The sequence below is a fragment of the Panthera leo genome, chromosome C1 (genome assembly GCF_018350215.1).
Source record: "Panthera leo isolate Ple1 chromosome C1, P.leo_Ple1_pat1.1, whole genome shotgun sequence".
NCBI lineage: Eukaryota > Metazoa > Chordata > Mammalia > Carnivora > Felidae > Panthera > Panthera leo.
This window is the reverse complement of record NC_056686.1, coordinates 134,013,570-134,026,290: the sequence shown is the minus strand read 5'-3', so window position 1 is coordinate 134,026,290 and position 12,721 is coordinate 134,013,570. Positions and strand designations below refer to the sequence as shown.

Sequence of the window (12,721 nt, the reverse complement as noted above, 5' to 3'; positions counted from 1 at the left end):
TCCCATGATACACTGTTAAACACTCTAGCAAGTGTCGGAAGGGTAGTTCTAATATACTGCTGGGATAGTTTTGGAAGCTGGATAAGACCAGTGGTCTACAATAAATGAAGCAGAAGTCCTAGAATCTCTATGGAGTCCAGTGGAAGAAATTGTGGAGGAAAGGATCCAAAGGCTCAGAGGACAAGGCATGCTACAATGAATCTAGCACATAAGGCTGAAAAATATATTGACTGGCCAAGTTCTTCACAAGGGCTGGAAAGCATTCAGTTTATCAAGGAAATAAGGGATATATTGGTGGTGGTCATGGGGACATCAGGGTCTTTAAGAAGCCTGGTGGTAGGGGTGCCTGGGTGACTCAGTTGTTAAGGGTCCGACTCTTGATTTTGGCTCAGGTCATGATCTCACATTTTGTGAGATAGAGCTCCCATGTCTGACTCTATGCTGACAATGCAGAACATGCTTTGGACTCTCTCTCTCTGCTTCTTTTCCCCTCCCCCACTCTCTCAAAATAAATAAGCATTTAATAAAAAGCAGCCCAATGGTAGAATGTCCTCTGTAAGCTGGGGCTAATTGTAGGGGCATGCTGTGAAAGAACTGATCTTGGTAACAGTGGGAATGATAGGACTTCTGAGGAGTAGAAGCCAAGTAGCAACACTCAACTGTCAGAAATAAAATAGCACAATTACCATGGTGAGTAACAAGGTCATAATGGCCGGCAGAAGAGAATGACCCTTAAGAACCTATGTGAATGGTTCGCTGAACGTGGTGTTTTTAGAGGCAAGACAGATGGGTATCCAGCAACATCTTCCACTTCTTACCACTAAGAGGGAAGCACATTTGGTAGGCATCTTTGGGTTTGGAGACAGCATAACCTGCTCTTAGGAATACTATAAGTCATGTCTTGGATGACACAGAGGGACTGTAGATTTGAGTAGGTCTTAGACTCTGCTGCAAGCAGGCCTGTTCCTTGGCCAATGACATAGCAGACTCCATAGTATTAGAGATATGTGTGAAAGAGAAAGACAGCATATAGAGCTTATGATATGGACCCATAGGTGAGTCACAGAGAAGGCCCTCAGGAGCAAGAACAGATCATTTGCAACAGAGAACTGTATGCCATTTGAAAAGCAACTTCTGGCATTATACTGGGCTCTGGTGGAAATTGAGCTTCTAAACTTAGGATATTCAGTGACCATGTAGCCAGAATTTTCCATCATAGCTAAGTACTGCCACACTCTGATACAGTAATATCCCTGGATGTTGTAATATCCCCTGCAATATCAAGCTACTTGCTGGAATTGACTACATCAGATTCTTTGTACTATAGAAAGTACAGTGTTTCATCTTAACTGAGATCCACTCATAGTCCAGGTATAAGTTGGTTTTTTTCTGCTTGCTGGTTGTTGGTCAACACCAGTATCTGAGGGTTCCTTGAGTGTCTAACTTATTGACAAGCAATCTTGCATAACATTACCTTGGAACAAGGGACCACTTTACAACAGATGAAGTGTGGCAGTTGGCATTTGACTATGGAGTATACTGCATGGCTTCTTGAAGGCAGGGGTAAAGCTGAGGGGCTGGTTTAGAGATGACACACTCAAAGTATGGGGTCCTATTCTTTAGGATATGCTATGCAACTGCAACAAAAAACATTATATAGTACTGTGGACTCAATAGGTAAAATACATGGGTCTGAAAGTTTAGGGCTGGAAATAGTAGTCCTCTTTCTCATCACCGTAGTAACCTGAGGTCCTTGTTCTCAGATAAGGATGCTTCCATCATGGATCATAGAACTCAAAGCCCTGGCTGGCACCACATCACTTATTATAGCCGGTCAGCAAGCAAGGAAAGTTACCATACTGGCAGAAGTAATTGACCATGATTATGAGCAGGTACCCTGCTGCTACATAAAGGTGTAGGGCACCTCTCCTGCCCATTGTGAAAAGCAAATGCAGTAACTGTGGCTTGAGAAGGACACAGAAACAGATTTCAGAGATGAGGACTTAGGTCATACCACCAAGCAAGCCACCTGGACCAGCCAGAGTAGTGGCTAAAAGTGGGAGAAGTTCAGAACGAGAAAGAGGGTGAATATCAGCTACTGCCTTGCAGTCAACTAAGGCAGTGGGGGTTGTAATTTGTCCCAGCAACTTTCCTCTTGTAAGTTTTCCCAGAAGTGCTGTCCAACCAGAATCCTGAAGAAGCTGTGCCTAGATGGAAATACTTATCCATGGAAATTACATTACCTAGTAAAAGGGCTTTTACAAAGTCTCCTCTATGCCATGGTCTATGGTCTTTGATGGACTTTTGACAAATCGCTTAGCCCAGACTTCAGAGTGTGTGAGTGTATGTGCTAGTGCTTGCATGTGTGAATCTGTATGTTTTGGACATGATAATGTTTACAGTCTTGGTAACTGCTCAATGATAGTCAAGGTGGCTGGACCAGGTCATGACTCATGCCAGATGACTCTCCTACAGGTTCATGCTTTCTAACTTCAGTCAAGCCCTCATTGCTGTTCAGCATTTTGTCTCTGTTTCCCTCCCCCACCCATTATATTTCCCATAGCTGCTGCTCCAAAGCCTTCCATTCTCCTCAAGTCCAGAAAACCATTCCTGTAAATTTCATAATAGCAGATGACCTCAGAACATACTTTATGGCGATGGAAGCTAACTAACGTAAACTCTAACTTCTTACTCTTCACCTGGCTTTGGGGACATTGTTCTTTTGTGGGTCTATCTTTCCACGGCTTACTCCTATTCTACCTCCCACCCTTCACACAGGTCTTCCCTACAGGCCTCTTTGGTCATTATCACCATCTTAAAAATAAACGCAGGCACAAATAAGCCAGGCACAAAACACATCAGTATCTTCTTATCTATTCTGTCAATTATGTGTTCCCAAGGTTTCTCTCTTATTTATTTTTCATTTACTTATTTTTACAAGGTTTCTCTTTTAAATCTGTACTTGACTGGCATTGCTGAGGTTAGAACTTCATTTTCTTCCTCCTGGATAGTAGTAGCCTTTGGTGTTTCTCTTCTTCGTGTCCACTAGAATAATCTTTCTAAAACATGGACTTGATCTATTTTTTCATACTCAGACTTTCTGTTTTTCCTTTTTACTGTAAATAAAATGTGTTTTGTTGTGAATGCAATGCTTTATACCTTGTGAAATATAGCATACTAGAAGAATGTATATAGCATATAAGTAGCATTTAAAAACTAGTAAAATGATCACTGCTCACAAGTCAGATTAAGAAATAAGATGCTACCTTTTTTTTTTAAAGTTTATTTTGAGAGAGAGAGAGACAGCATGATGGGGAGGAGCAGAGAAAGAGGGAGAGAGAAAATCCCAAGCAGGCTCCACACTGCCAGTGCAGAACACAACCTGGGGCTTGAACCCACCAAACTACAAGATCATGACCTGAGCCAAAACCAAGAGTCAGATGCTCAACTGACTGAGCTACCCAGGCACCCCCCTGAGCTACCCAGGCACTCCAAAAAGATACTACCTTTACTTTTGAAAGCCTACGTTTTTTGAGTTCTTGCCCAATTGCGTCTCCCTTTCTTTGCCCCAAAGGTACCCACTATCCTGAAATTATGTTAGTTATTCCCTTGTTTTCCTCAGTTTACCATCTTGGTATATATATTAACCTATATAAAGATTATATATGTATATATTTATATAAACTACATCGCTAGGGGTGCCTGGGTGGCTCAGTCGGTTGAGCATCTGACTTTGGCTGAGGTCATGATCTCGCTGTCTGTGAGTTCGAGCCCCACGTTGGGCTCTGTGCTAACAGCTCAGAGCCTGAAACCTGTTTCAGATTCTGTGTCTTCCTCTCTCTCTGCCCCTCCCCCACTCATGCTCTCGCTCTCTCTCTCTCTGCCAAAAATAAGTAAACATTAAAATTTTTTTAAATAAAAAAATAAACTACATCTCTATATTGTTTCATTTTACCTGGTTTTGAACTTTATATAAAGGGAATTATAATGTGTTATTCCATAACTCGATATTTTCATTCACATGATGTTCTTGAGATCCATTTATGTTGATAAATATATCTGTAATCTGTTTTTCACTGTTGCATAGTACTCCATTTCAAAAATACATTCTGATTTTTTTTGGGTCTATTTTACTGTTGTTGGGCATTTGGACTGACTTATTGTTGCAAAACAGTTTTACTATAATTGTTTTTGTATAACTTTCCTCATGTTCATATATTTAAGAATTTCTCTAGGGATACCTGAGTGGCTCAGTCAGTTGAACATCTGACTCTTGATTTTGGTTTAGGTCATGATCACAGGGTCATGGGATCAAGCCCCATGTCGGGTTCTGCCCTGAGGGTGGAGCTTGTTTAAGATTCTCTCTCTCTCTTTCTTCCCCTCTGACCCTCTCCCTCTCATACTCTCTCAAATTTTTTTTTTAAAAGAGGAATTTCTCTAGAACATATATCTAAAAGTGGTATTGTTGGATATGCACAAATTCACCTGTCCTGTGATTTTAAATTGTTTTCTAAAGTAGTTGTAACCACTTCATTCTACATCAGTAGTGTATGAGAAGTATCTTTAGTCCACATATTGCCAATTCGTGACATTTTTAGATTTTTAACTTTGAACTGGTCTGCTTGGACATGACATTGTATTTCATGATAGTTTAAATATACATTGCCTTGATTACCATTGACATGGAGAAATTTTTCCTATGCTTACTCTCCATTCATCTTCTGTGAAAAACTATTCATTATGTCTTTTTCCCATTTCTAGGGGTTGTTTGACATTCTCATTTTAATTCATAGGCTTTCAAATTTTATTCTGGACAGCAGCAATCCTTTATCACTCTTTTCCTTTTTGGTTTATGTTTTTGTTTACTTTGAAAGTTATTTATTACCCTGAAGTGTTAAGTGCATTTTCCTATATACTCTTTTAGAGGTTTAAAGTCTTGCTTTTCCCATGTAAGTTCGTGAGCCATCCCGAACTGAGTGTTCATGTGTTCAAAGACACTACCACTTTGTTTTTTCCTTCGTGTGGATCATCAGTTGTCCTTGCAGAGGTCAATGATAAATTCATCCTTTTGCCACTGATTTGCAATACTAGTTCTTTCCTATATCAAGTTTCCACCTAGGTGTCCAGATCGGATTCTGAAATCTCTGTCCCATTTCACTGGTCTGTAGGGTTATCTCCACATACACCTAATCTCACACTGTCTTAGTTACTACAGATGTGTAATAAGCCTTGCTATCTGATAGGTCAGGTCCCTCCTCTGGTTATTATTCTTTAGACAAGAATTTCTTCAGACTATTCTTCAGTTGTAGAGAAAAACTTTGTTTCTTTATAGTTCCATCTCCCACCCTTTAACCTAGTTTTAAAATTATTTATATATATATTTTTGCATTTATCTTCTAAATAATATAGGGAAGGGGCATCTGCGTGTCTCAGTTGGTTAAGCATCTGACTTTGCCTCAAATCATGGTCTCGTGGTTCATGAGTTCACGCCCCACATCGGGCTCTGTGCTGATAGATCAGAGCCTGGGGCCTGTTTTGGATTCTGTGTCTCCAACTCTCTCTGCCCCTCTTCTGTTCACTCTCTCTCTCTCTCAAAAATAAATAACCTTTAAAAAAATCACTCTTGGGGCGCCTGGGTGGCTCAGTTACTTAAGTGTCCGTCTTCGGCTCAGGTCGTGATCTCACAGCTCATGTGTTCGAGCTCTGTGTCGGGCTCTGTGCTGACAGCTTGGAGCTTGGAGCCTGCTTCAGAGTCTGTGTCTCCCTCTCTCTCTGACCCTCCCCTGCTCATGCTCTGTCTCTCTCTCTCTCTCAAAAATAAATAAACATTAAAAAAATCTTTTTAGTAAATAAAAAATAACTGTTTCAAGAAAATAAATAATATAGGGAAAAAAGGAGAAATAAATAGGAATTATAAGACAAATATGCATTACAAATTACTCTGCGGATGGGCTCTGTGCTGTGACACTCGTTCAGTGTTTAGCTAGTCTATTTAAAACTCTGCCTTAGTACGTACTTCCCACTCATGTGGAGACTGAAGGCCAGCCAGCAGTGGAAGCTTAGGTCTTCTGAGGCCTTTTCTAACATACGTCCCAACCTGGCCACGCATATGTCATTCTTCCTTCTGTGGTATACATGGAAGCTGTTCAAATCCCTATTCCTGTATTTATCTCCTTTTCCATTCCCTGCCTTTCCAGCTTCTCAATCTATCCATTGCTTGTTCCAAGTATTTTCCCTTGCCCAGGCCCCGGCCAGTACCTATGCCTTTAAATGTTTTGCAGAAGCTGCCTGGGAAAGCCACCCCAGCCCTGGGAATGCTCCAAATGGGGTGACACAAAGGGAAGCTTTTACGCTGCTCATTAAGGAAACTCCAGTGGAGACCCCAGAGCACAGTTCTTTGAGCATAAGGTCAGTCTTGGTCCCTGCAGCAAGGTGCATGAGGACTGTGTGCTCTACAGTCTTGACACAGATCCGAGTTGGTGGTGGGGTTGGGGGGGGGGCGGGGCGGTGGGACGCAGTTTAAAATGCCACAGCACTCTCTCACTACAAAGCAGCAGTTTCTTTCTTCACCAAAATCATCCTCTGGTTGTAAGTTCTTGATTGGATTTCAGTGTTCTTCGTGAGTTCATTCTGACAGGTTTTGCCAGTTCATTAGCTCCTTGTGAAAAGGGACGGAGCCGCTTACTTAGTTCCTACTTCGCCATTTATGTTGATGTCCCTGGCCCAGTCGTCTATTCTTGGCTCTTTGCTTTTCTATATCCATTTTAGAATCAGTTTCTCAAGTTCCATGCAAAATTTGTTTCTGCCCACCCCCCAGTTAAACTTTTTATGTTCAGATAATTATAGATTTAAATGCAGAAATAATACAGAGATCCTGTGTATTCTCTACTCAGTTTTCCTCAATGGTAACATGTTACAAAAGTATAGTACAGTGTCACAAATGGAATATTGACATTAATACAGTCAAGATACATAATAGGGCGTTATCACAAGGGCCCCTTGTGTTGTTTCTTTAGAGCTACATTCAACCTCCCTCTCATCTTCACCTCCTTCATAACCCCTGCTTACCACTAGTCTGATCTCCATTTCTATAATTTTGTCATTTAAAAAGCGTTATATAAATGAAATTAAACGGAGTATTCCCACCCCCTTGCCTTATGGTAAGAATCTCCTGTACAATGCTGAATAGAATTAGTGGTAAAGTGTAATACTGTCAGATTCCTGATTTTAAAGATAGTCTGTATAATTGTTGTTGTAGATGCTTTTGTAGATATTCTTTGTTTAGTCAAAGAAGATCTCTTGTATTCCTGGTTTGCTAGGAATTTTATTCTGAACGGTGGCTGCATTATATTGAATGCTTTTGCTGTACCTATTGGGGTGATTTTGATTTTTTCCTTTAATCTTTTAGTGTAATGAAGTTAGCCCATAGTTTTCTAATATTGAATCAACTTTGATTTTATGAAATAACCACAACTTGGTAATAATGTATTATCTTTTGCATATATTCCCTGGATTTAGTTTGTTAATATCCTTTTTCATGTGAGATTGGCTCATAATTTTCTGTTTCAAACTGACTCCGCATGGTTTTGGTGTAAGAGATATGCTAGTCTCACCAAATATGTTAGATAGTATTTCTTCTTCTTTTCATCTCTAAAAAAGTGGAATAATCTGCTTCTTGACAGCTTGGTAGAATGCATTAGAAGGAGTATTTCAAGGAAGTGTTTTCCATTGCGGAAATTCTAAATGACTTTATCAGTTTACTGAGAGGGTTCTAAGGTGATTCAGATTTTTCTAGGTCTTTGTGAATATGTTTGGTTACGAATTTTTCTAATTTTTTTTTTTATTTCATGGAGTCATTCAAGTTTACTGCAATAAAGTTGATATAATATTCTATAATCTTTCTAGTATGTGCTGCATCACTAATTAAGTCCCCCTTTCATTCCTCATATTGTATATTTTGTGTTCTTCTTTTTCTTGACTATTATTGTGAGAGATTTGTTCCTTATTAGTCTCATAATAGTCTCATGTTGATTCTCCATACATTTTTCTGTCAGTTCATTAGCTGCTTGTGAAAAGGGACAGAACCTCTTACTTAGTTCCTTAGTTTTCTCCTTACATTTTTGAGTTTCATTTAGTTCTTTTCTATTATTTTATTGTCTCCTTCTATTTGTTTTGTTGTGTTCATACCCCATTTCTACCTTGACCTTGGATTTGTGTCATGTCACTGAAGCATGAGTCTTTGAAATTTGGGTTCCAGGCCACCAGGAATTAGCAGTTGCCTCAGGCTAAAATTTCATCCAAACTTCTTTAGCCCCTCCCTTGGTTTTTTTGTCTGTTTGTTTGCTTGCTTTGTTTTGTTTTTTAGTTAGTTTGTTTGTTTGTTTGTATTTTGTAATGGGTTCCTGGCTGGTCCTCTATTTACGACAGCTCATTCAGGCATTACCAAAAGTGCCTTTTATTTTCTGTCCACTTTTTAAGGTGTGCCACTCAGAAGAGTTTTCTCAGAAATTACTCTGCTTATAGCCCTCAAACACCCGCCATGGCTCCTGCTATCTGGAAACAGTGTCTAAATTGTTTAGCATAATTTTCTGAGGGATATGACGTCTGTCTTTCATAACTTTATCTCCCACCACGGGATTTTCTTTTCTAGATGGAAACTACTTTTTTAAGTGTTCTAGACCTAGGTCGGTGTCATTTCTTAGAGATAATTTCCTAATTTCCCAGTCCTTTGAACACGTAAGCCACTGTGTTCTGTAATATTACTAACAGGTTGTACTGAGAGCTTCACAGCACTGTTCAATGTTTGACAAAGGAATGAATTCATGCCCACCTCTCAGCTGGATTTTGATTTCATCGAGGGCAAGGACTGTATGTAACAGAGAGTAGCCATTCAGTGGAAGGAATGAGTATAATTTTGAATATCTGGCTTCACTTACCATGTATCTTCTCACTAGTTCCACATTTGATGCTCTGCCTATGGAGGTAGTTACCAGTAAAATAACAAGTCCCTATAGCCACTAGAGGTTTTCTTTTCTACAGACGCAAACACCTGTGGGCCAGCTCTTCAGTGGTATTAACCAGATTACACCAAGCATTTCGGTTGTACCTTTGGGTTCCGGAGTCTAATTGCTTGTAATGAAACACTGGAGTCATAATTTGATGGTCTGTAGGTTTCTCAGCTGTTTCTGTCTATGAGAAAATATATAATGGGATATTTTACACGTGACTGTCTACATTTTATATGCAACACATCAGTGTTGTGTAAATTTTGTGAACAGCTTCTATTATCTTTGAAACCACAGAAGCAACAAACAGTTATAATTATAGTCTGAAGAAGCGATAGTGTTTCAAATATGCCTACAGTAGTGGTATTACAATGAGAATGCTCTGTTTGCCTGCAGCTTTCACTGTGCTCAGTGACATCACAATTATACTAAATTTTAACAGAAACTTCTGTCCTTAAACAGAAACAGCTTGTTTGAAAATCTAAGAGTTTTCTTTCTTCTGAATTCTTTGATTCTTCACTGAATAAAAGTGGGAGAAACAGTAAATATCATGGCATAACTCTATTCTTTGTTACTTCCCCGGCTGGTTTTTACTATCACGGGGTAATAGGTATTCTACTTGGCTCCACATGGGGAATGAATGCACGTTATTTAAAACTTCTTTCTGCGCATCTGCTACTTGTCAACTCATGATCTTCTGATCCTTGAAGATTTGACAACCCTGTGATTTGCTGTAATGGAATTACTGAAAAGTTATCAACAAAGACGTTGCAATGTAAGAATGCAAAGTAAGTCCTTAGATGTTTAGAGGGATAGGAACTTCAAAAGGAGAGTAGTGGCCGCAAAGAAATACCTGAATCATGCCATTTTTGGTGCGGTCCGGCATGTCTTTAATGTTGTCAATCTGGGAGAGAGGGTGTTGGGGTTGCCTTCCCTTTTCCTCGGCTGTGACTTATTTTTTCTGTAGCGTAGTCATCAACACCTCAAATGGTGCTGGAACACCTCGGACTGGGAAAGTCGAATCAAAGGAGACCCTACCTGCGATTAGAAATGCTGCATCCTAGTTCTGCCTCTTCCTGCCATTTTTGCCACTGACTGTGGCAGAATCACTCAACCAATCATTTAGCCCAGGTTTTCTGGGCTTTTATGCCTTTATCTGTAAAATTTAAATGTGGGTTAAATCAGTGATCCTCAAAGTGTGGTCCCTGGACCAGTCACATTAACATGATCCGGGAACTCCTTAAAGAAGCAAATTCTTGGGCTTTACCCCAGATTCACCGATTCAGAAACTCTGAGGGTGGCATCCAGCAGTCTGTGTTTCGAGAAGCCCTTTGATGCACATTAAACTTTGAAAGCCACTGGGTTAGGTAAACTTTAAAAAACTTCCAACCCTAAACTTCCATGAATCTCTATAAATTTAAGGGTAATTTAGGCCTAAATTGGATGTTAAGTAGGCATATTCTTCTGCTTGTAATTAAATTTAAAATTTGGATTCCAAACACAGATTTAGAAGCATATGTAAGAAAAAAAAAGAATGCTAAAAGTGTTGTCCAAAAAAACGTAATTACTCTGAAAATGTTTTTGAATATAAGCATTTGTAGAATTTGCCTCCACTTGACACTGCAGAATGAACTTGGTATTTCTGTCCTACGTGTATCTTGATGAAAATTTCCCCTGAATGATCATCACTGCTTAATGGCTGGGATTTCAGAAAAATAATCTAAAATTATTCAGATTTATTGTAATTCATTTCTTATATTTACGAAGGATAACCGTTAATAATCTGTTCTACATAAGTGCACATATGGCTAAAATTTTTGTTATTGGATATTTGGGCCTTTGGTCTCCTATAGAGGGAAATGTCCTTGTGTTTAACCACTTCTGTGCTTTATTAGCATATGCTTTACCTAACAGTCTGTCTGGCTCCATTTTTTATTAGTGTTGAAGAGTTTGGGGTAGTGATTTTGATTTTCTAGGATTGGTATAATTATATTAACCAAAGCTTTATGCTTTCCAAGGTCACTGAAGGAAAGAGCTGGAGAATCTTTTATTCTTAGTCTAAATAAGTTAATAAATATAAACATGCAACAGAGAAGGTAGAAAATCAGTTTTTTAAATAAAAATAGAGTATTATAGTACATTTAGAAAGTCAAATGAGAATTGGAAAAAGGGATTGGGTAAATTACTTTTTTATCCTATGTTGATGAACAACATAGAATCTGAAGAGCTGGTCTCAATAAAGACTGACTGGATCTCTGCTTTCTGTAAGAGAATCCAAAGTCAAGCCAATGACTGGAAGAGGTCACATTTCAGGTAGCTATTTCCGTGACCTATTTCTAGAAGCCTGTAAAAAATTATCTGAAACATTAATTGGCTTTATTTTTTTTCTTTGCCACCAGAAACAGCTCAAAGAAGCAAGATGAAAGCATCAAAAAAAATAAGTTTCTGTTACAAAATCAAGAGAAGTGCACCGATATTTTGGAACTGATTCGTTCAAAAAATATTTATGGAGAACCTACTGTGTTCTAGGCACTGTGCTTAAAACTGAGGGTAGACTAATGAAGAAGATATTTATGCACCTTGGCTGTCAGACATTAGGATGTAGTGAGGGACACCAACTTAAAAAAGTGATTATGTAAATTATAAATAAAACCACAGTCCAATAAACATTATGAAATAGATAGACTACATAATACAAACGTAGCTTAGTCTGACTATCAGAAAAGACTCAAAAATATTTTTTAATGTTTTATTATTTATTTTTGAGAGAGAGAGAGAGAGAGAGAGCAAGCAGGGGAGGGGCAGAGAGAGCGGGAGACACAGAATCTGAAGCAGGCTTCTGGCTCTGAGCTGTCAGCACAGAGCCTGACACGGAGCTCAAACACATGAGCTGTGAGATCATGACCTGAGCCCAAGTTGGATACTCAACTGACTAAGCCACCCAGGCGCCCCCAAAAATGACTTTAATATACATTATAATGATTGCCACTCTGCTATTTGGGGACTGGAAGGTTGGGGGCAAGAGTAATGTAAAAATCCAGTTAGAAGGCCATCACAGCGATCCAGGTATGTTTCCTATTATCACAGAACTTATGTTGTAAAGGTTGTACATAAAATACCAAAAATGAGTACCAAAAACTTGTATAACTTTTTTTTCTGGTTGTGTCATCACATAACCATCTCAAAATTTAGTGGCTAAAGACACCAATTTATTATATAATGGGTCATAGTTCTATGAGTTAGCTGGGCTCAGCTAGTGATTCTTTTCTTTTTAACGTTTATTAATTTATTTTGAGAAAGAGAATGAGTGGGGGAGGGGCGATGAGAGAGGGGACAGAGGATCCAAATCAGGCTCTGTGCTGACAGCAGAGGGACTGATGCAGGGCTTGAACTCATGAACTGTGAGATAATGACCTGAACTGAAGTCAGATCGTTAACTGACTGAGCCACCCAGGCACCCTTCAGCTGGTGATTCTTAATCAGAGTTTCTCATGAGGTTGCAGTCATATACCCCAGGTACCGGAGTCCTCTGAAAAATCAACCAGGATGGCCTTTCTTGCTCACATGCTTGATATCTCAGCACATCTGCAGGTAGCCATCCTTTTAGCAACATAACCTGAATTTCTTTCTCAGTGGCTCAGGACCCCAAAAGGCAGGAAATCAAAATCGCTACTCTTTTTAAAAGACTCTTAACTTAGAACTGGCGTTGCCTCATT

The 12,721-nt window shown here is 39.3% G+C and overlaps 1 long non-coding RNA gene across 1 annotated transcript; it reads left to right on the top strand.

Moving 5' to 3' along the window:
- The first annotated feature begins 719 nt into the window (after positions 1-719).
- Positions 720-11,631, top strand: LOC122226049. Its single transcript, XR_006205465.1, has 3 exons — positions 720-840; positions 9,616-9,793; positions 11,405-11,631. It is a non-coding gene; the product is annotated as an uncharacterized LOC122226049 (long non-coding RNA).
- The last annotated feature ends 1,090 nt before the right edge of the window (positions 11,632-12,721 follow it).